At 39.4% G+C, this 24,675-nt stretch overlaps 1 protein-coding gene across 1 annotated transcript in view; it reads right to left on the bottom strand.

Moving 5' to 3' along the window:
• Window positions 1-24,675, bottom strand: part of SLC9A9 (solute carrier family 9 member A9) — a 1,314,986-nt gene that overhangs the window by 467,197 nt on the left and 823,114 nt on the right. The window lies entirely within an intron of this gene.

Genomic DNA, 24,675 nt, shown 5'->3' with positions numbered 1-24,675 from the left:
AAACAGGATTTACAGTTAGGCCTGTTGCATGTGTCCAGGTGTGATTAATTTGGTCTGAGGGAGTGTCCCCACTGTATCCAATAGGGGAGCATGTTGGACAGTGGAGGAAACCCAGCCAGTGACACACAGGCTTTTGTCACTGGCTGGGTTTGCACAAGAGTGCTGTATCCTGGGATAGGTGATAAAGCCAGGGGCACAAGTGACATGATGTCTTTGGGTAGGAAGCCAGGTCCCAGGAGGAGGGGGACGGTTGTTTCTCCTCCTGCTGCTGAGGAACTTGCTCACAGGTGGTCGGCCTTGTGGACCAGAAGTGTGGTGCTGAGCCGGGAGGTCCTGTGGATGCTGACAAAGGACTTGGAGGCAGAGTGACCCAGGGAAAAAACAGTGTCCATGAGTACCGGGAAGCTTGCCGGGGGTCTGCCCAGGAAGGGGACCACTCCAGTTGCGTGTCAGTGGACAGAAGGTCAGCGCACACAGTCAGTGAAAAAGGGGGTGCCGAATTAGACCCTGAAGAGTAATCTAAGTGAGAGTCCATATTCTTTATCTTCACTTGAGTGGCAAGGTGAAGCAGTGGCTTTACCGCATTCTACAGTCAGTTGTCCTCTGGAATTGTGCATAGTTCAAGTTGGAGTATCCCACTCATTCCCTTCTCCCATCCAAGTTATAAAATAAAATACAAAAAAACAAATCCCCTGGACTGTTCATTGTCTGACCCAAGAACTTTCAAATGTCTGGTTACCTGCTATCGGTTGCTAATGGTAACCCAGGGGACCCGCAAGGTGTACTTCTCAGCAGCTCCCTAGGGGGGCAGTGCTACATTATAAAAAGAAAACAGGAAGATGGGGCAGAAGGGAAAGAGAGGTATAAGAAAAGAAAAGAAAAAAGGAGGCAAGAGAAGAAAGATGGAGAAGGTTGATGCACTGTGGCGGATTATAGTTATAAACAAGTATAGTGTGTAAAAAAAATCCTGATAACCTCCTCAGAGTAGTACAGTGTTACTATGGGAACACTGTATTGCTCTGGTCAAAGTATGTAGAAAATTTTTTAAAAAAAAATAAATAAAAAAATGTAAAAAAGAAATGTAAATGTATTATGTATATGATGATGCTGTACTGCATTGGTGAATGATGATGCTGTACTGCATTGGTGACAGTATGCAAAGAAAAAAAAATAGTAAATAAAACATTTTTCAATTTCTTCATTTTCCAAAAAATTACTTACAGAAAAACTCACCATGCCATTTACTAAATACATTGGACTGTATATTTTCCAAAAAAAGGGGGGTAATTGGGGGTTGTTGTATTGTCCTGGCATTTCAGCCCTCAAGAAATGAGATAGGCCTGTCAGTACATCAAGATTGATCAATTTTCAGACCCATATATACCATAGTTTGTGGACTCTTCCTACAGACTAAATAATATACACTGATTTGGGATATTTTCTCCAAACAAATGTAACAGCATACACTCTGGCCTAAATTTATGAAGAACGATTATTTAATTGCACAATTTTATAACAGAAACAAAGAAAAACACTTTTTTAAAAAAAATGTTGATCTTTTTTTGTTTATAGTGTAAAAAAAAAAAAAAAAAAAGCCCAGTGGTGGTCAAATACTACCACAAGAGCTCTATTTGTGTGAAATTGTGTAAAATTATAAAAAATGAACCTGGGTACAGTGTTGCATGACGGCACAATTATCATTTAATGTGCAACAGCGCTGAAAGCTGGAAGTTGGTCTGGGCAGGAAGGGGATGAAAGTGTCCAGTATTGAAGTAGTTAATATCAATCTAGCTGCTGCAATAGACTTGTAATTGCCCTTGCTCCATCTACAACGTGCTATTACAATTTAACCATATTTAGGAAGTGTAATACCAGCCAAAAAAATAGTAATTTTGTTGAGTCATTTTTCTAACCCAGCCACCCCTATCAAGTACTATACAAGGTTCTAACTGTGCTTTTCTCCACTGCAGTCAAAGCAACACAGCTTGGTCATAGCTGTGACTGCACAGTGAATGAACAGCAGCTCACTAACGAGGTCATTTCGGAACCCTATGCTCCAGTCAGGAACCCTCTACTATTAGATTCAACAAATAATGCAATACAATATAACTTAACTGGCTAAGGGCCATGTGACAATATCAATTATATAGCTGAGAATTGTACAGCTACAAATCTGGTTATTTTATCTGGAGATGTAGAACTGGATACAGAGTTGTTTCTAAAGCTCATACAATGTGTATCTATGCTGAAACAATGTCATGATTCAGCATCAGTATTCCAAACATCAATAGGCTCTGAAACAAGTGATTATGTGGCAAGCTTCAAATGCTACAAAAATACATCACTGTAGATAGTAGAGCTTTAGGACTTGTTGACGTATGATTAGAAGGGTAGGTATGTCATTGGGGTCATCAAAGGAGCACCCTTCTTTGACATGTGTTGATAAACCCACTACACAACGGTGATACTTGGTATCCCAGGTATACCTCCCAGTTCATAGTTCATACCCTCTTTTTTTTTCCTGCAGCTCAGTTGTTGTCATTCCTTGAAATCCATATCTAATTGCTGCTTTGTCCTGCTGTATTTGATAAGGACTGCATTGCTTGTTAAGCAGGGTACAGACTAGTAGAAAATCTGCCGAAAATTCCCGCCCGATGTGAAATCGTCCAATTTTCGCCTAGTGTGTACACAACTTTCAGCAGCCGATGCCGACATTTTCAACGAAAAAAAAACCAAGGGACAAACACCAAAATTTTTTCGTCCGTCCCCAGACAACCAATTTTCGTTTAATGTGTATGCAGTACGCCCGTGAAAAACCGGATACGAAAGACCGCGCATGATCTGAAGTTGCTGACACCCGGAAGTCTAGGAACAAATGTGCCAAAAAAAAAGAGAAATCGGACGAGAAATTTCGTGAACATTTATGCACTGTCGAATAAACACGGTAATGAACGCTGAGAAGGCAGAGAAAAATCGGAGGATATTTCGCCCGATTTTCGTCAAGTGTGTATGGCCCTTTAGAGGGAGTGACCCCTCACTCAGATCTTCTTCAGAAGGCTGGTTGCAGATGTAGTAACAAAACTCCTGCTTCCCACTTCTACTGAGAAAATCTGATTTTTAAGGCATGTTGAGTACTTGGTCTCTTTCCTTTCTTAAACCACTTCAACGCCATATTACCATGGTATTATTACTATTATTATTTTTATACAAGATTTATATAGCACCAACAGTTTGCGCAGCGCTTTACAATGTGAGGGAAGACAATACAGTTACAGTACAATTCAATACAGGAGGAACTAGAGGGCATGGTACTGTCAATTCCACAATGTATGCCAGCTGGTTTCTGTGGACCACAGCAACATGCCTGGTTGGAGTGCTACAGCCACAAGGCTTCATCCATCTTCAACCTAGAAGACTATACAGGATACCTGTACCCTTTGATCCTATTTAATACTCTGGAGGTTGATTGGGTCACAGACCTTTCAATGACTGTAATTACATTTTTCTCTTGCAACAAAAATGCTAAAAAATAGCGATTTGGTAGCTTCTACAAAATGTCTCAAATGCCATGGTTCTTACAATGCTGGCTCTTCCTCTCCAAGTCCTTACACTACCTTATAGGGGATGGCAGGAGCTTAGTACAGGCAAAACTCAAGGTACTACTTAAAAATACATAATAATATGTCCACACCTACGCTCTAAGAAAATGACTACTTCTATTAACAACAAAGCAAGTTTACGATAATACTATCTTCAATTCAGTTTGGATTAAATACAACATCTCTATTCCATCTCTTTCTAAATACAATAGAGAATTATAAATGGACCATCTTCACAGTACTTGAAACATATGTATCCATTTTATATTATACTGGCCTTATTTATTATGGAAATTTTGCTAAATCACTTTAAAGACAGTGCCTGTTAACATCAAAAAAATCTGCACTGAGAAGGATAAAGAATATATCATAAAATATTACTCATTACAGAGTAGCAAAATGAAAAGAAACACATAAAAGCGGTGTGTTTGATCTATTAGATCCTTACTGTGCAGGGGACGCTAAACGCTAAAGAGGCTAAAGCACTGCAATCAGCCATTATATCATAACAATTTTCTGCTAAGATATTTAGAGATTTTCAGTATTCCTCATCCCCAGAACATTTCACACAGCCTGTCCTGATAATGGTTTTGCACTGCTAAATTGTGACCTGAATTATTGTCTGAAATGTCCATGATAGTGTAATGGTGTGCTGGTAAATGGAAGTCCTTTTTATATTTTTCCTTATTATAAATGTCTCCATCTGCTGGATGCTTGGAAATCGATATCTCTGCAATCAATCAGAATGCATGTGATAAGCACTGTGAACCATTCTCTGAGAGCATCAGAACGTATTGTTATAGATTTGAAAAGCAGATATTGAAGGAAATTTTGTGAGGGTTTATAAAATAAGACATTTGCTGTTATTGTTGTTGTGTATGCATGAAAGCTTTACTGACTAATCATAAATTTCCTGCTGTACAGTTGTATTTTTAAGCCAAAAGTAAGATTTAGGAACATTCAACTGATCATGTAACATCTTGTTGCAAGAGCCAGGCTCAAAAGTTTTCTGAAGAAAGTTTTTATTAGAAAGCCAGAATATTGGCAAACTCTATAAAACTGATTCATGTGTCACAGTGTTATCAGAAGGCAACCCAAAGAAATTAACACTAGGGATAGACCAATATTTTTTTTCAGGACCGATACTGATATTTTGGTCACAACCTATCGGTATCGGCCAATATTTTGTACATTTAAAGTTTTGAAAAAAAAAAAAAGAAAAATTTTGACACAAATCGGATACTGAACATGTTCATTTTTGTTTAATGCTTATTGGCTGGCTTGCTGGCACCCTGTGGTGGGTGGCTGGCTTGCTGGCACCCTGTGGTGGATGGCTGGCTGGCTGGCACCCTGTAGTGGGTGGCTGGCTGGCACCCTGTAGTGGGTGGCTGGCTGGCACCCTGTGGTGGGTGGATGGCACCCTGTGGTAGGTGGGTGGCTGGCACAGGGGCTGTCGGTGGCTGGCTGGTACAGGACCTGTGGGTGTCTGGCTGTCTGGCACCCTGTCTGTCGGTGGCTGGCTGTCTGGCACCCTGTGGTGGGTGGCTGGCTGTCTGGCACCCTGTCTGTCGGTGGCTGGCTGTCTGGCACCCTGTGGTGGGTGGCTGGCTGTCTGGCACCCTGTGGTTGGTAGCTGGCTGGCTGGCACCCTGTGGTGGGTGAGTGGCTGGCACAGGGGCTGTGGGTGGCTGGCTGGTACAGGGCCTGTGGGTGGCTGGCTGGCTGGTACAGTGAGTGTGGCTGGCAGGTACAGGGCCTGTGGGTGGCTGGCTAGTACAGGGCCTGTGGGTGGCTGGCTGGCTCACTGGTACAGTGCCTGTGGCTGGCTGGCTGGTACAGGGCCTGTGGATGTGGGTGGCTGGCTGGCACCGACTGCTGTGGGTGGGTGTATGGCTGTGATACACTCCCACGAGACTAGTCCCGACTCCAGATGAGGCTGTCCAAGGTGAGGGAGGCAGCCTAAGGAGGCATAATGACTTCACAAAAATATCGGCAATATCGGCCAGTTCCAGGGCCAATACCGGTATATCGAGGAAAGTGCATATCGGCCCCTGATATATCGGCCTTGCCGATAATCGGTCTCATCCATTTCCTTCTAACTGAAATATATTTCTAATTACAATAATATTTATAGCTTTTAATGGAGATTTCGCATAAACCTATTATGTAACACCGATATATCGGGGAAAGTGCATATTGGCCCCCGATATATCGGCCTTGCCGATAATCGGTCTCACCCTAATTAACACACAGTCAACAAGGCAATAGCAGGGATATTACTATAACCTTCTCTGATCTGCAAAGCAATGTTTCTTAAGTGTACCTTTCTTTGCATTATATTCAATAAACAACCACTGCAAATACTGTGGTGAAAAACATGACTAACCTAAAATAAAAATGCATACAATAATGAATTAAAGAGGAACTAAAGTCAGGAACACTTACTAATTTTCCAATTTCAGATGTCAGCAAGGTTGCACCCCGGTGCCAGCATTTTTTTCCTGGCTTTTTCTGGTTGTCGGTGTCCAGCCACCTTGATTGACTGGCATGGGATGATGTTTCTCTTGCACATGCACAAGAGTCCTTCATCCCAGCACAATGGCATTTTGCCAAAAATGTCAATTTAGCTGCGTATGCACTGCTTAGAGTACATGGCAAGGCAGGTATGTTTATTTTATTGGACATGAGGCTTTGCAACTTATTTGACTTTAGTTCTCACATTTGGGAACCCCCCATTACATGTTTGTTATATGTTCCCCTTTACACAGCATACCTAAAAATAATATTCTTTAACATTTTTATGACCTTGCTAAGTGTTTGGAACAGGCCTCATGCAGACTGCCAGCTAAGCTGAACAATTTGAAACGAGAGGAAATTTAGTCTGTCCTCACTAACAAAGAAGGGAACATGATTTTCTCTCTGTAACATAAAATTTATGGCCCGAGCCGTAAGATCTCCTATTTTTCGCATCTATCCCTGTGTAACTATGTATAAAATATCCATACCTGGAGTTTTTTTTATGAAAATAGACAAACTGTAAACCTTTGCACAACATTTTTGAAACACCTGTAACCTTTTTAGCTAATTTTTTACAAATGCGAGAACTTTATTAAACAGCTGTGTTGTCAGCAGTATACAGAGAGAGACACTATATCAAAGACATTGTATGTGTGTGTATATATACAACTGAGAAATTAGCAATAAAGGAGGAAAATCAGCACATAAAAGGCAAAATGTATAGCTACAGTCAAATGCATAAAAGATTCAGGAGGGAAATCATAGCCAGTAAAATAAATCCATGCATATTAAAGCAATTCAATCCCACATGGGAAGTAGAAAGGTTAAAAAAAGAGGGGGGGGACCAGAGGGAGGTGAAGTAAAAAGTAGGAGAGGAATGAGATAATGTTGGGGCTAAGGCTCCCTAAGATAAGGAAAGGAGGGCAGAAGCAAAAATAAGATAGGAGGAGAGGAAGGGGAGGATGAAGAGAAAGCGGGGGGCAGGGGGGGGACAAAGAAAAGTATGGATTAACTGGACGTATCATGAGTGAAAAACAGGCTCAGAGAGTTAGGGATCCGCTCCTGGACTGGGTGGAGAGACATCGGGTGGCATGGAGCCCCAGCAGTCCTTCCAGTTAGACCAGATCTTGTGAAATTTGTTTAGGCAATTCCTATTAACATAAGTAAGCTTGTACAGAGGTAAGCCAGAGTTAAGGGTAGTCCGCCATGCAAGGACCATGGGCAGTGTCGTAGCCTTCCATCTGAGCAGAATTTCTCTGCGTGCATATAATGTGGCATAAGAGAGAAACAACCTTGTGTACCTTCCTAAAGTGGGATCGTCATAAATATTCAAACATAAACCCTTGGGTCTAACTCGAGATTTGAGCCCACAACTTGATTACTTGCTGCCAAAACCATTGTAGTGAGGAACAGGATCAAACCACATGTATAAAGGACACCTCCAACATCCCGCAACGTGGACAAGACGAGGGGATGTCAGAATAGATGGCCGCTAGTTTCTGTGGCGTGTAATAGGCCCTATGTAGTAATTTCAACTGTACAAGGCGATCCCTAGCATAAATCATAGTTGAAATATAGGAAGACACAATCTTCCTTGGTTAGGGTAGGAATATCCCACTGCTGTTTTAAAAAGACCTTGGTCAATTTAGATTATTAAAACTTTTGCAGTTAAGTGCTCCACTGAGTCTGAGTCTACGGTGAGAGGGTTAGGAAACTGTTGGCGGTAAGCATGTCACACCTACAAGTTCCTAAAAACATTAAACTGGGGAGATGAAAAGAGACCTTGAGATCCGAAAAGATACGCAACCTACCATACGCCAGTAGATGCTTCAAGCCTACAATTCACCTGGTCGCCCATAAATGAGGGTCAGGGACACTATGCATACGTGAGAGAGTCGGATTACTCCACAGAGGAGTATAGGTGGAAAAGGTTGTTGGGGAATGATACACTGCTCTAGCTCAGTGCCAAACAGCTATAGTTGTACGCATCTGACCCCATGACACCAGGGTGGGATTTTGCTCCCCATAACACCAGATTGCTTTAAGTAGCATAAGAGCCCATTATGGCTGCCTTCAAGGTCAGCACACTGCAAAAATTACCACAGAGTGGTTGAAGGATAAAAAGGTAAATGTCCTTGTATGGCCTAGTCAGACCAACTTAAACCACATTGAAAATCTGTGGAATGACTTGAAGACTGCAGTCCACCTTCAAGTTTAACTGAACGTGAGCAGTTCTGCAAAGAAGAGTGGGCAAATATTGCAAAATCTAGATGTGCAAAGTTAGTCTAATAGACTAAAGGCTGTAATTAGAGCAAAAGGTGCTTCAACAAAATACTGACAACAGAGGGTGATCCTTTTTCCAACTTAGTGATTTTGTTTTTTATTTATTTTTTTTTATTTTTTCTGACATGTTGGTGTTCTCTTTCACTTGGATGTGTTAAGTTGCACTAATAAATTTGTCTTCATTTAGGCTGCAAAGCAACAAAAAGTGATTATTTTAGAGGGGTGATTATTTTCTATACTCACTGTATGTTACTTTTTAGTAATTAAATGAATTAAAGCAAAATAGGTCTCCGTATAACCTCTATTCACATATGGACATCTACGGACCCCTTTTGTTTTTTTATTGTTTCCTCTTGGCAACCCCCATGTCACTACTTGACATAGGGGTTGGTGGGAGGAACCACAGTGAATAGCAGAACGGGCAGTGAGTTAGGTATATATTTACAATATTCCATAAAAATACGTTCTATACTGGCACATTTATTTAAGCAACAGGGTCACTTAAAGTTAGGTCACAATTATGCCTATAATAAATAAACCATTTAAGGAATATCTTATAGAAGTATATATATATATATATATATATATATATATATATATATATATAAAAAAAATATTGCTGAAGCCTATGACCTCTCCTCATGTCACAGTGGTCACATGATTGGTGTCCAAAGACATCAATAACTTGCATTAAAGTATAATGAGGACAAAAGAACAAAGCTTTTTATTTAGTTTTGGATAGAGTGGAGAGGGATTAAAACGCCGATCAGGTTTTTATTGCTGTCTGTACCCCTGTTAGGAAACTTTATCCTTTTCATTTGTTCTGTTTACAGTTATAAAAAGTAAAAGTAAAGCAAAATACCAAATTATGGATTGTCTCCAGAACAGTAGTAGAGGGGAAAACTTCCACTGGGGTCACTAGTTTTGGTCACTCTGGTGACAACCAGGAATTCCCTTACTTTTGGCTGTGGGACAGGAAGTAAAGGAAAATCTCTCTAATGGGATATAGGTGGCAAAAAAACTTCACAGGGGTTATAACCCTCCCTTATCCAAATGCAAAAAAGAATTGCCTTTAGGCCCCTTTCCCACTCATGCGACCTGAAAGTCATGCAATTTTGTTGCGATTTTGACTGGAAGTGAAGCAATGCCTCTGTAATCTTGAGGTCAATGGGCCTCAAGTTACATCAAAGTCAGACCAAAGTAGTGCAGAGACTACCTTGAAGTCGCACAGATATGAACGGTACTCATTGGAAATCATGGGGTACGACTTGTCATGCAACTTTGCAGTCCCAAATCACAGGACAAGTCGCACAAGTGTGAAAGGGGCCTAAGTTCTACTTTAAATTGTATAATCTAGTTTATATGTATGTGTATTCTTCACTTCCTCACAGTTTAGCTTCTGGGTATGGAAGAACACGAGACTCGCTCCATATGACAATATTGGGCTAAGCACCAAGTCTAACATTGTCACACGGAGTGAGTCACATACCCAGATGCTAAACGGAAATTTCAAGGAAGTGAATAATACACATAAATGTAAACTGGATAATACAATCATTATGAATGCTCTAATGGTATTACTGTGATTCATCTATAGCATTAGGCAGGCTGGAGTTTTATTCAGATGTCCATAAAAGATAAGATGTTTCTGGTCAGTGATTATCACAAGCCCTGAAGTGTACTGTGTATGTTAAAGTGACTGTAAACATCACCTTGCAAAACAACCCATTCAGTTTAAAATAGAAATAAAAGGTAAAATATTTGTGTATAGATTTTAAAAACATTATAAATACCTTTTTTTTCCTTTTTTTATAGGTGATTACATTTTCTCTGTTTTCAGCTGCATACAAGCTGGGGGGGGGGGGGGGGGGGAGAAGCAGAAGTACACTGAGCTTCCCAGTAAAAGGCTCTGCGAGGAAAGGGGGGAGTCAGGACAAGTCTGATCATTGGAGGATTAGAGGAGAGTAGGCTGAGTTCCCAGCACAGCTAGAGAACTGACCAGTGTGTTCTCCTGCTTATTGTAGTCCGTTTTTAATAGGAAAGCAGAGGGACTGGCAGGAACACCAGAAATTTCACACAAAGGAAGCAATACAAATAGAACAGGATCCTTTTTTTTATACAAGTACATAGTACAGCAGACACATATCAGGAACAACACTATATACACGCCACGCCACTTTACAGTCTGGATCTTATAAGTGCAATCTCATATCTACCTATTAAGGTGGTATCATTAAATGCACTATGGAGGCGTCTGTGGTTTTACATTTCCCGGGATTCGTTTGTACCTGCTGAACGGGCTTTCCATTCCATGAGAGACCTACTGATATATGCTCCATTTGACCACCTATAATTTAGTGGTCTTTCAATCTGGTAAGCATATTTTATCACTCACTTTGGGCTTAAAGCTACCCATAGGTGTGCACAGCCTATTGCATTAGGGTGTGCACCCCAAAGCTCAAACATATTTGCGTGTGTGTGCGTGTGTATATATACTGACTATGTCAGCAGGGCAATGGACGGTGTCAGTAGGGCAGAGATTGGTGTCAGTAGTTTTTATTGTTTTTATTATTTTTTTTTACAATTTTGTTTTTGTAGCCCCATTAGGGGCCTTAGGTGAAATATTAGAGGTCTAAAAAGGGGGAATCTGCACCACTCAGGGTGATTAGGGTGTGCCCAGGCACACCTGGCACACCCTGTGGGCACGCCTATGAAGCTACCATTCTGAGTCACCCCTTTTCTTCCCTGAATGCTTACATCTATTATTACCAGTGGTCCTTTTCCTGCTGCGACTACTTCGGTGGATTGGTGTCTTTACACATTTATTGGACTTTCAGAATTAATTCATATTACCAGTTTGTTTATTGTTTAGCGCTGCACTTTTCTGATTTGTAGGAATATGAAATGCTGGGGTAACAAACACTTTAAGGGGAGCCTGTCCAGATAAAAATGTAGAAGCTGCTGACTTTTTAAAAAAGTCCTGGTCATCTTCATTCTTCCTCTGCTAATTTTCAGAGAACTGGAACGCCAACATGCAATTTCCAGGTCACTCACTCACTTAATAGTGACGCCAGGTCAGAAGAACAGTCCTGAAACCCCGATATTTAAGTCCACAATGGTAGGACCACATTTCTTCAGTGAGATGCTCTTTTTAAATGAGCAGCTTGGAGGATTATAGACATCTAGGGGAGTATTAGTGTTCCCTGCACCAAATTAGATGGAGACATATACACCCAACCTCTCTCCTTAACACTGGTAACAATCACCTGCAGTATTTCTCCAGATCTGCCATTTAATAACACACACAGTTCTGCTGGAAAACAGCAACACCACAATTGGAATTACAAAACCGATAACACTTTTCCACTGAAGCAAAGCCTTATAAATAAAAGTTACTGTACATTGTTAGGAAGATTGGATGCTCCCTGACTTTCAGTGCAGATCTGCTGTCTTTTAATTAATTTCTCACCCGGTTGGCTGCCCTGCAGGAGATATTGTTTAGCTGGGATTTTGTTTTCCGAGCGACAGCCTCCAGGCTGGTCATGGTCTAATAAGGTCACAAAAATAAGTGGATGTCAGTAATCCCTTTGAGTTTTCAGCAGAAAAGGGATTTACAGATCACTGCGGGTTCTGAACTCAGAAAACCTAAAATTGCAGATCAGAGGCCTGTTTTCCTAAATGAATCACAAAAGAAAACAGTTTAAACTAGAAAAGGCTAAACTAGACGAGGGTCTGTGACTTTTCCACCTCAAGCAAACACAGAGCTAAATAAATGTCAGCATCTCTGTTTGATCAATCATTATATAGTAGAAACTAGATTAACAGCAGTACAACCTTCCAAATCAAACATAAAAGGACAATGATGATGTTATATTCTGTGTTCTCTGCAATTTTTGTCCAAAAAAGTACAGATTTGTCTCTGTATTTTTTATATTTGTTTGCAACAGTACTGATAACTGAAACTGATATTTACACATCTTCACCATGTACAATGTGTATACACAGGGCTGCTGTTAGAACCCACGGGGGCCCATACAGTCACCCTTACAGCCCCCCCCAATAAACAGGGTTTACTATGCTTCAGTTATGAATGAACACAGTCAGTGGTTGGTACCGATCACTCATTATGTCACCCTTACAGCCCCCCCCCATAAACAGGGTTTACTATGCTTCAGTTATGAATGAACACAGTCAGTGGTTGGTACCGATCACTCATTATGTCACCCTTACAGCCCCCCCCCCCATAAACAGGGTTTACTATGCTTCAGTTATGAATGAACACAGTCAGTGGTTGGTACCGATCACTCATTATGTCCATTCAGGAAAGGAAGGGGCTGGTAAATATGACATATTTACTGGACCTTCCCCCACTCTTCATCCTGTAGTATCCTATTGTAAGCTTAAAGCTGCCAGCGAAAAGGAAAGGAGGGAAGCTGGCAGCACTGCGGGGGTAGGCGGGCCTAGGGCAAAGAAGAACCATATGGTGCATAGGGAAAGGGGGCAATTACTGGAACTGATTCCCTGTATGGTTCTCTCTGAAGCAGCTGAAAGTGGGCAGGAGGGAGAGAAGATTCCAGCTTTCAGCTGCTGCAGAGAGAGCCATACAAGGGATTGGTTCCAGTAATTGCCCCCTTGCCACGCTGATCACACTCCCTGCCCACATCCGATTTACCTGCTGTCTTGGGCCCCATACAGGAGGACTGATGGCAACCCCTTATACACATTGGTCAAATAAGACAATATTAGATATATAATGGGTGTCCCAGAATATCAATTACCTAAATACTAATATTTTTCCTCTTTCCTAATTCCAATCCAGTGAAACCCCATGCCAATATTCAGGACCACTAGTTTGAAAGAAATCGAACAAACACCTTTGCAACCCTCTTACACACACACACACACGCTATGTAGAGCCTCCTGTATTTGGCCTTACATGGCTTCAAAAACATGGTTTAAAGTGTATGTAAGCATAGGTGTGAGCACAGGGTGTGCCAGGTGTGCCTATCCCCTCCCCCCCAATCATCCTGTGTAGTGCAGAGTCCCCCTATTTAGACCCCTGATATTTCGCCCAAGCCCCCTAGCGGGGTTCCTAAAAAAATTGTACAAATAAATAATAAAAAATAAATAAAGTTGTAAAAAATAATAAAAAAAACTGAAACAGTCCACTGCTCTACTAACACCAATCTTTGCCCTACTGACGCAGTCCACTGCTCTACTGACACCGTCAGTATATATACACATGCACATATACGCATATATGTTTTGGCTTTGGGGTGCACACCTATGTACATGTAACATTCTCCTAGATAGGTGCGAGAGAGAGAGAGAGAGAGAGAGAGAGAGTATAGTTTTGGACCCTGTCTGCTTCCCGGAAGGGTTGCTAGGTAAATCTATATTGTTTTTTGCCTACCAGAGAGCAGGATCCACTAGTGAGGTATGCTCATTGTGCTCAGGTGCAACTCAGTTTGAGAGCTGGAGCCAACTGTTTCAGCCCCCTACCCAGAATGTCGCTCCATTGAGCACTTAAAGAGTTGGTGTAGAGTGTGCTGACACTGGCAGTCACTGTTGTCCACTCTGAGCAGGCTGAGAGCCAGCTGATCAGCAATTGCTCAGCTGCAGTGTCATGCCGATGATGAAGCATGGAGGCGAGTATATATGTTTTCTTGTTTTTTAGTAATCCCAAACATATTTACAAATTTAAGATAACATGAATGAACCCTTTACTTACCATACTGTAGTCCAACCTTTCTAAACTGGGGTGCTGTCGGAGGTCATCAGGAGTGCCACAGCATCCTGATACAGAAAAACATTTGGATCCAACCGAGCTCCCGCTCCTCTGCCAAATATTGCCAAACTGGGAGCTTGGTCAATACAATAATGTGCAGAGTAGAGGAGGGGGAGGGGACATCTTTCAGAGTCCTGACTCTCTGTATCCTCTTACAGGGCAGTACCCAGCAGCAAGTGCAGGTACAATACTGCATATTTTAAAAAGGCTGTGTGTGAGTGCATTTGTATGTATATGTATGTTTGTGTGTATATGTGTGTATGTTATGTACTTAAGTTACTTTTAATTATGCCCCCTAATCCTGTACAATTGAAACTGATTTTTTGAACTTGTTCACAATAGCACAAGGGCTGTTGCTCCTCTAAAAAGTGATCCATGCTTGACAGGCGGTGAAGAAGCGATATGTCACCTTCTCAAAGCTTGTTTTAACCCCCTAAATGCAGCATCTCTGTACCACAGCCGTGTGTAATAAACACGGTTGTGGGGTGGTTGCAGTATAGTCTCATTCACCTGGGGGGTTTATTTCTTGTTGCAGCAACATCATGTGTATAATCTCTGTAGTTAAAAGGGGAGCAGCTGGGGGTGGCAAAAACATGGCTCAACCATGTGGGTTTATCATCACCACACCTCACATTAACAAACCCTTGGTTCACATCTAAGCAGCTGCGTGTAGGGCAACCTATTCACTTTAAAGGGCTGCCCTAACTGCAGAAATGCAGAGAAAGAAGTCCCCAACCCTTTTTAACAATGAGCTGCACCCAAAACGCCTCATATTTTCCAATGAGTGGAGGTACTATTAAAGATTAATAGCAGCATAGTTTGTCTTGCAAATGAAGCATTCCCGACACACAGTAATGTGAATCAAGCCTTAGACTGGATTGCCTCAAGCCTGCAAATACTTTTCAATGACCCTGTGATTGGAAAAAGTTTGAGAAACACTGCTCTAGTCTAAGTAAATCACTGAAGGAGATCTATAGCCATAGCATACACTTTCTTTTTAGAACATCAACATTGTAATGGGAATATACGTATATTGCAATTATTTTTGACAATCCAATATAAGCTTACTTAAAAAAAACGCTTTTCTCCTCTGCAGGTTACTTTCTTTTTCTAAGGACTACATATCCCATGGTACCCTGCTGCCTGCAAACAGTGATTCCTATACTGACTCCACCTCCTGAAACTCCTTCTCTTAATGACTCTGAAGTTTAGAAAGCAAGCTCTGTGAAATGTGTGACACAGCAGTGCCTACTCACAGGGAATAGCTAATATATGTGACACAGAATTAAATGCTTTTGATTTTTTTTAAAAGTGAGTTTTTCAACTCCAAGATCATTCAGATTAATAAGGGCAGACTCGATAAAACTGAAATATAATCTAGAATTACATGTACAATTTGAAATTATGACCATAGATACATTTTTATTACAAGCAGTTAATGATTGTATTTCCTTTTAAAGCAATGTGTAAGCTGCTAGTATGCAGTAAGGTGTCTAAACCCTTAGGGCGCATTCACACAGCAACAGACAGCTGCCACACACTAAACCACAGTGGTGCAGTCCAGCAGCTGTCCATTCTGGCTGCATTAAGCCTGCCGTAGAGGTGGTGTGGTTTGCATTTGAGCGCATCAAACGGCTCCTTTTTTTCTTCTTTTTTTTGTCCAAACTTTATTTAAAGTGACACTTCATCCATGTCACTGTACAGAAGTGTGATGTGTTGCACTGCTGTACAGTGGCATGCAATCCAATCCAGTGCGCTGCAATAAAATGCATCATGTCTGAATTTTTCACAGCTGAATGCACCACATTCCTCGGGTGTGTTACAATGTGAATAGAACACATAGAAAACAATTGTTTTCTGTGTGTACTAGCATGATCTGCATTCTTCTAGAGTGTTAAATCTCAGGTCACTGCACTTAAAGTAGACCTTTCCCCACCTCCAAACACAAATTATCATGGTACACGTAGCTCTGTATGGTGATATTACATCATCCCCAAGTTCCATATTTATTCAAATGTATTGTTGTATGTACCTTTTCTGTAGCTTCTGATTTCGACTGTTGCCACTGGTATGTAGCCCTGGCCTCAAAGATGCCCCCAAGGAAAAATGTGACACCAGTGCCTTCTAGGGAATTCTTATTAGGGAAAAATATGTCCTTTCCCCAATTTCTTATATGATTTCTTGAATTTATTTATTTTTTTAAAGCAGCAGCTTCCCGGCTCTGTGCATGCATTATTGATGGGCCTACACAGAGAACCTGGAAAAAATCCGGGGGCTGATACATTTAAAAAAAAAAAAAGTGGGGCAGGATTGAGAATGCAGGCAGGACAGAGCTTTGGAAATGAGGCAACATATTACAAAAAAAAAATCATGTTGATATATAGTGTTGGCTGTTTAGAAAGGGTGGAGGTCCACTTAAAAAAATGTGTCTGGGCATACCCTTCCACTTCATTACGTTAAAGACAGCATATTCTACAGTATACAGAAAAGAAGAACTATTATAGGAAGAAAACATGATTGTATTATCACTGTGATATCTACAATATGTTGAGAAGGAATATAAAATGCCTGAATAATTGAATATCAGAAGTGAGACAATAACAATAATTACATTTTTTTTACACAGTGACCACCATTTTCCTGTGCAGTGACCGTGCCATATATTCTAGGGTAGGAGCAAAGAAGTGGATGAGTACATTCCTCATGCGAAAAATACAAGGGCTGCCTAGAGATTTCACTTTTGACAATTGACCTTTAAGCATATAAAAACTGGAAATGGTAAAAAATACCAGAAACATATCCATCAACCAAATAAAATAATTTAAAAAAGGGGGTTGATATAAAAAAAATAATTTTCACTGAAAAGTATGAAAATACATAAAAATAAAAAGTATTTTTTTTTTTGAATAACGATCTTCCAAACTACCAGAGGTTGAATGTTATTTTTGTTTGTAAAGCTGGCTGGTATGTTCTGAATGGGAAACTGAAGGTTTCTCAGTAGAACCAAAACTTTGAGTTTGAGCTGGATATGGCAGCTAGAAAAATATTACCATTATTCAAGAACTGAAAAATGCAGTTAAGTGACGTGGAAACAGTAGGTTACTTTGAATGCATGAGAGGGATTATCTCAATCTCCAACGGTCCCCTCCAACAGGGAGTTCACATTTGGAGCTGGTTCACTTTGCCTTTACTCTTATTTTCTTCTTCCTTTTACTTCCTCATTTTCTTTTTTTCATATCCTACTCTTTGTCTTATCATGGACATTATGAAGTTCAGTTTTACTTTAATAACAATGTCTATGAACACATAATTGGCTTTTTTGATATAAATGCATGATATACCACATATATGAAAACAAAAAGAAATATCCTGTGTTTTGATAATGGTTATGCTATCTTTCATGCTATGGTTGCGTGTAGTGGCTTTCTTTATGGCACAATAAAATATTTAAACTTCTTTTTTTTTTATATCATTCATACATCAGACAGGCATTTTATTAGGAAATAAGATATTTATTGAGAAAGAAAATGCAGTTACGCGACACAAGCAGCATTTTCAACATTGTAAATTACATTTTTTTTAATGAGATAAATAAACTAACAAACTTGTCAGAGGAATGTGGTTTATTATAGTGTAGTGATTGTAGTGGCATCCTTTAGAGTTGCAAAATTAATTTTTGCTTATTTTTAGACATTTAACTCTTTAAGTAATTGATTTATTTTATATTATTTTTCTCCTATAAATAGTTTTTTGGGTTCTAAATATACTTTTTCAACACACTTTGTACAACACATTCACTGTTTTCAGAATTAACACTTTATAGGTGACCATTTCAGAAGCTCTTTGAATTGTGTTAAATGTCAGACTTTTTCTTGGTCATTCTGCCTAGAAATTTCACCCCCTGACATCATGTATTTTCTACACTGGCTAAATATAGAAGTGTCATGCAAGAGTCCTAGCATGAACTAAAAGATCATCCGTTCTGCCGAAATTCAAGACAACTGCTTTTACAAACAAAGGCAGCTCTGAAAATAGCAATTTTCAGCAAACTGTGTTCCTAAAACTGCCAATATTTGCAACAGCTGATAGCAATAGATGCTACTTCAAAAGGAAAAAGGTTCTCTAAAAAAATAATAAAAATGGGGTGTCAAGTTTTTGAGAGACTGAAGAGTGTTATGGTAAGCAAGGCAGGACCTATAGGCAGAATGCATGGGGAAGTTGTGTAAATGAAAGGGTTGAAGACATGACCATTTACTTATGTAAAGAATGAGAGGGCAGAGCTAAAAAAAAAAAAAACCCAAAAAAACGAAGGACCCACTCACTCCTATCCATTGAGGTGTGTTGTGGTAATGCATGCAATGCCACCATGCATGGAAGAACACAATTATTATTATTATTATTCGGGATTTCTATAGCGCCAGCAGTTTACGCAGCGCTTTACAATGTTAGAGGGAGACAATACAGTTACAATACAATAAAATACAAGAGGATTAAGAGGGCCTTGCTCAGAAAAGCTTACAATCTAATAGGGTGGGGCAGGTGATACAAGAGGTTGTATGGAAGAACACCATACAGGAATTAGATTGTGTTGCAGTGTCATTCATTTTCAAGCCAATACACCTTTGACACACACTCATTGCAGAGCACCACAAAGCACATTGGTGCACTGCATCTGAAAAAAGTATGCTTGTCTGATTTTTGGTACATTGGCAGCCTAAATGATTTTGCCATTTGTAATGGTTATGTACAAAATGAAGAAATAACAAAATAATTTTCCTTGCCAACTATTATACATTAGTAAGAAAGAAAAAAAAAATGATTATAAGGCCATTAGGCTGTCAGTGACACATAGCTATTCTCAGCAGGTATACTCGGCAAGGCAAAATGGTTTTGGCCATGTTGAAATTTGTTTCCAATAAACAGCTATTACCTCCTGTCTGACCTGAGATAAGGGGGCACAAATGAATACACATATTGATAATTCAGCGAATGAATTTAAAAACCATGTGCTGAAAAAAAAATTCTATTTTGAATCATTTATAAAAAAAAAAAAAATACTTTCATGTACATTTTAAAGCAAATAAAATCTTAATCCATGAAAATAGCTGCAGAAATTATACAATCTGATTATTATGGGAACCACGTTTACAAATTCGCAAGAATTGGAGCTCCTAAACCCTCATGCCTGTGCCATAGGGGCTCTTTATAAAAATTGTAGATACAAAATGGCAAGAAAAGGGAGGTGTGTCCCACAAGTACCAACCAAAATATTTTTTTCGTCTCCTCAAAGTATAAAACCTTAACTTGATTGGTCTGTATGGACTTACATTTATTTCCCAGTTTGATTCATAAATAAAGATATCCTGAAAGTAGAGACTCTACTAGTACATAGTTCCAAACTAAATAGCATATTTTCAGTAAGTATATGTTGTGCGTTATTACTATAAAGCGTTTCACCTTACTTTCCCCACTTTAAAACGCTGTGCAGTATTTCCTGACTGTCTTTCCTATATTGGATTTGTGAATTCTTCTATCTGATATTTGTACCCAAGAAAGAATAGGCAGCATCCCTGGAAAGAAAGTGCTGGGATTGTGGGTCACACAAAAGAGTTGTTTTACTCAAGTCAAATAAGCTGTTCACTTTACAAGTAAATTTTCCCTCACCTTAAAGTGGTTGTAAAGGCAGAAGGTATTTTCTATCTTAATGCATTTAAAAAAAAAGTCTGTGTGCAGCAGCCCCCTATTACTTACTTGAGCCCATCTCGGTCTAAAAATGTTGCATGAGAGACTCAGCTGTCCAGGACTCTCCCTCCTCATTGGCTGAGACAGCAGCAAAGCAGCAATGGTTCCCACTGCTGTCAATCAAAGAAATAATCCAATGAAGAGAAAGAGGGGACGGGGCCAGGCCGCAGCTCTGTGTCAGAGTGGACACAGGGAGCTGTGGTTTGGCTCATGTGCCCTCATGGCAATCTGCAACAGGAGGGAGGGGCCAGGAGCGCTGAAGAGGGACTCGAAAAGAGGAGGATCTGAGCTTCTACGTGCAAAACCACTGCACAGAGCAGGTAAGTACAACACGTTTGCTATTTTTAACAACAAATCCGAGACTTTAGTGTCACTTTAACCACTTGCCTACAGTGCACTTTCACCCCCTTCCTGCCCAAACCGATTTTCAGCTTTCAGCACTCTCACACTTCGACTGACAATTACTCAGTCATGCAACACTGTACCCATAAAAAAATTGTGTCATTTTTTTCACACAGATAGAGCTTTCTTTTGATGGTATTTAATCACTACTGGGTTTTTTTATTTTTTGTGCTATAAATAAAAAAAGAAAATTTATACTGCTACTTATCTTTGGTAAAAATAACCCAAATAAGTGTATATTATTTGGTCCTTGTGAAAGTTCTAGAATCCACAAGTTATGGCGCTAATCATTGAAAATTGACCTTACTTGATCACACCTGATGTACTGAAGGCCTATCTCATTTCTTGAGACACTAAAAAGTCAGGAAAGTACAAATACCCCCCCCCCCAAATGACCCCTTTTTGGAAAGTAGACATTCCAATGTATTTAATAAGGGGCATGGTGAGTTTTTTTAAGTTGTAATTTTTTCCCACAATTCTTTGCGAAATGAAGATTTTTTTTTTTTTTTTACAAATTGACGTATTAACAGGTTATTTCTCTCACACAGCATATATATACTTGCAACTACACCCCAAAACACATTCTACTACTCCTCCTGAGTATGGCGATACCACATGTGTGAGACTTTTTAACAGCCTAGCCACATACAGAGGCCTAACATCCAAGTAGCACCGTCCGGCATTCTAGGAGCATAAATTACACATATAATTTCCTGACAACCTATCACACTTTTGAAGGCCCTGGAGCACCAGGACAATGGAAACCCCCATAAAATGACCGCATTTTGGAAAGCAAACACCCCAACTTATAATTTTTGAGGCATAATGAGTCTTTTGAACGTGTCATTTTTTTCCACAAGTTTTTGGAAACTGTGGAAAGAAAATGAAAATTCATTTTTTTTACACAAAGTTGTCCATTTATGAAATATTTCCAACACATAGCATGTGCATAGCAAAAATGGCACCCCAAAATACATTCTGCTACTCCTCCTGATTATGTCAATACCACATGTGTGAGACTTTTTCACAGCCTGGCCACATACAGAGGCCTAACATCCAAGTAGCACTTTACACAAAGTTGTCCATTTATCCACTTTAAGACTGGGCCTATTTTTGACACTTGGTGTTTACAAGCTAAAATAATTTTTTTGCTAGAAAACTACTTAGAACCCCCAAACATTATATATATTTTTTAGCAGAGACCCTAGAGAATAAAATGGAGATCGTTGCAATATTTTTTATCACACCATATCTGCGCAGCAGTCTTCCAAATGCATTTTTTTTTTCATTTTTTTAATCAAAAAATAAGAAAACAGTAAATTTATCCCAATTTTTTTCCATAATGTGAAAGATAATGTTACGCCGAGTAATTAGATACCCAACATGTCATGCTTCAAAATTGGGCACGCTCACACAATGGCGCCAAACATTGGTACTTAAAAATCCCCATAGGCAACATTTTAAAAATTTCTACAGGTTACCAGCTTAAGAGTTACAGAGGAGGTCTAGGGCTCAAATTATTGCTCTTGCTCCAACGATCGTGGCGATATCTCACATGTGTGGTTTAACCACTTCCATACAGAGCAGTTAGACACCCTTCCTGCCCAGACCAATTTTCAGCTTTCAGCACTCTCACACTTTGAATGACAATTGCTCAGTCATGCTATACTGTAACCAAACAAAATTTTTATCATTTTTTTCACACAAATAGAGCTTTCTTTTGGTGGTATTTGATCACAACTGGGGGTTTTTTTTTTCGTGATATATGCAAAAAAAGAGCAAAAATTTTGAAAAAAAACACTTTTTTTTAGTTTCAATTATAACATTTTGCAAAAAATTAATTTTTCTTCATACATTTGGGCCAAAATGTATACTGCTACATGTCTCTGGTAAAATTAACCCAAATTAGTGTATATTATTTAGTCTGTGTGAAAGTTATTGAGTCTAGAAGCTATGGAACCAATTACTGAAAATTGATCACACCAGATGTACTGACTGCCTATCTCCTTTCTTGAGGCCCTGAAATGTCAGGACAGTACAAATACCGCCCAAATGACCCCTTTTTGTAAAGTCCAAGGTCCAAGGTATTTAGTAAGTCCAAGGTCCAAGGTATTTAGTAAGAGGCATGGTGGGTTTTTTGAAGTTGTAATTTTTTCCCACAATTCTTGGGAAAATGAAGAAAGAATTTTTTTTTCTTTTTTTTCCCACAAAGTTGTCAATTTATAAGCTATTTCTAACACATAGCATGTACACAGCAAAAATTACACCCAAAAATACATTCTGCTACTCCTTCCGAGTATGGTGATACCACATGTGTGAGACTTTTACACAGCCTGGCCACAAAAAGAGACTCCACGTCCAAGAAGCACCTTCAGGCGTTCTAGGAGCATAAATACACATAAAACTTTCTTACTACCTATCACACTTTTCAAGGCCCTAGAGCACCAATACAATGGAAAAGTCCACAAAATGACCCCATTTTGGAAAGCAAACACTCCAACGTATATTCTATGAGGCATTATGGGTCGTTTGAACGTGTCATTTTTTTCCACAAGTTTTTGGAAAATGTGGGAAACAAATGAAAACCTTTTTTTTTTTTACACAAAGTTGTCAATTTATAGGATATTTCTAACACATAGCATGTAAATAGCAAAAATTACACCCCAAAATACATTCTGCCACTCCTCCTGAGTATGGCAATACCACATGTGTGGGACTTTTTCACAGCCTAGCCATATAGAGGGGCCTAACATCCAAGGAACATCATCATGCATCCTAGCCACTTGCCTAGGCCTATTTTTGACATTTGGTGTTTACAAGCTAAAATCAGTTGTTTTGCTAGAAAACTGCTTAGAACCCCCAAACATTATATATTTTTTTTTAGCAGAGACCCTAGAGAATAAAATGGAGATTATTGCAATGTATAACAGGGGGGAGTACCGCGCTTAAAAGGTGCTTAGTGCATGTTATTCATACATTTAATAATTTACTTTCAGTGCTTTCAAATGTTTAAAATAAAATATAAATATTCTCCAGTGTATAAAATTATATAAATATTCTTCAGTGCATAAAAAATAAAAAAATTCTCATTAATAAATAAAATATTTCTTACAAGTGATGTAAATATGTGCTGTAAACAATCCTTAAATATATCAAAATTTATAAAAATGAAACATAAAAATAAAATGCCAGTGATAAATTATGTGCTTATAAATTTCCAATAATTAATTAGTTCAAAAGTGAAAAAGTGCCAAAGTGTCCTTGTATGTATAAATAAAATGGTGTATATTCAAACGCCTTTTCTTTCCCAAAATTCATGCAGGTGCTCTTCCATGCAGTGGCCACTAGGTGTCCTAAGCGCTCACCTCAATTGGCTTTATAACCAGCTTTGTATGGTATCATGTGTAATCCTCCTTTTCTATGGTAAATGGGTCCGGTCACTGATTCTCACACTTATCCCTTTTCTCGCGATATTCCCGGGGGTGTGTATGGAGCCTTTGTATCTCCAAAATAAATGGGGCCACAATAGTGAGGTACCGTTTGGTAATTTTATTTAAAAGAGGTAAAAATCATAGACTCACATTTTCCTTCGTCTTTGCCAATGCATAACAATTGTACTGTCGCTACGTCACTTCCGGTTTGGCGTCCTACGCGTTACGCTGCGTGCCCACACAGCTTCTTCCAGGGATCCCTGGAAGAAGCTGTGTGGGCACGCAGCGTAACGCGTAGGACGCCAAACCGGAAGTGACGTAGCGACAGTACAATTGTTATGCATTGGCAAAGACGAAGGAAAATGTGAGTCTATGATTTTTACCTCTTTTAAATAAAATTACCAAACGGTACCTCACTATTGTGGCCCCATTTATTTTGGAGATACAAAGGCTCCATACACACCCCCGGGAATATCGCGAGAAAAGGGATAAGTGTGAGAATCAGTGACCGGACCCATTTACCATAGAAAAGGAGGATTACACATGATACCATACAAAGCTGGTTATAAAGCCAATTGAGGTGAGCGCTTAGGACACCTAGTGGCCACTGCATGGAAGAGCACCTGCATGAATTTTGGGAAAGAAAAGGCGTTTGAATATACACCATTTTATTTATACATACAAGGACACTTTGGCACTTTTTCACTTTTGAACTAATTAATTATTGGAAATTTATAAGCACATAATTTATCACTGGCATTTTATTTTTATGTTTCATTTTTATAAATTTTGATATATTTAAGGATTGTTTACAGCACATATTTACATCACTTGTAAGAAATATTTTATTTATTAATGAGAATTTTTTTATTTTTTATGCACTGAAGAATATTTATATAATTTTATACACTGG

Source organism: Pelophylax lessonae, assembly GCF_965119305.1.
Source record: "Pelophylax lessonae genome assembly, chromosome: 3".
Classification (NCBI taxonomy): domain Eukaryota; kingdom Metazoa; phylum Chordata; class Amphibia; order Anura; family Ranidae; genus Pelophylax; species Pelophylax lessonae.
The sequence above is the reverse complement of the archived record's forward strand: the minus strand, read 5'-3'. Positions and strand labels throughout refer to the sequence as shown.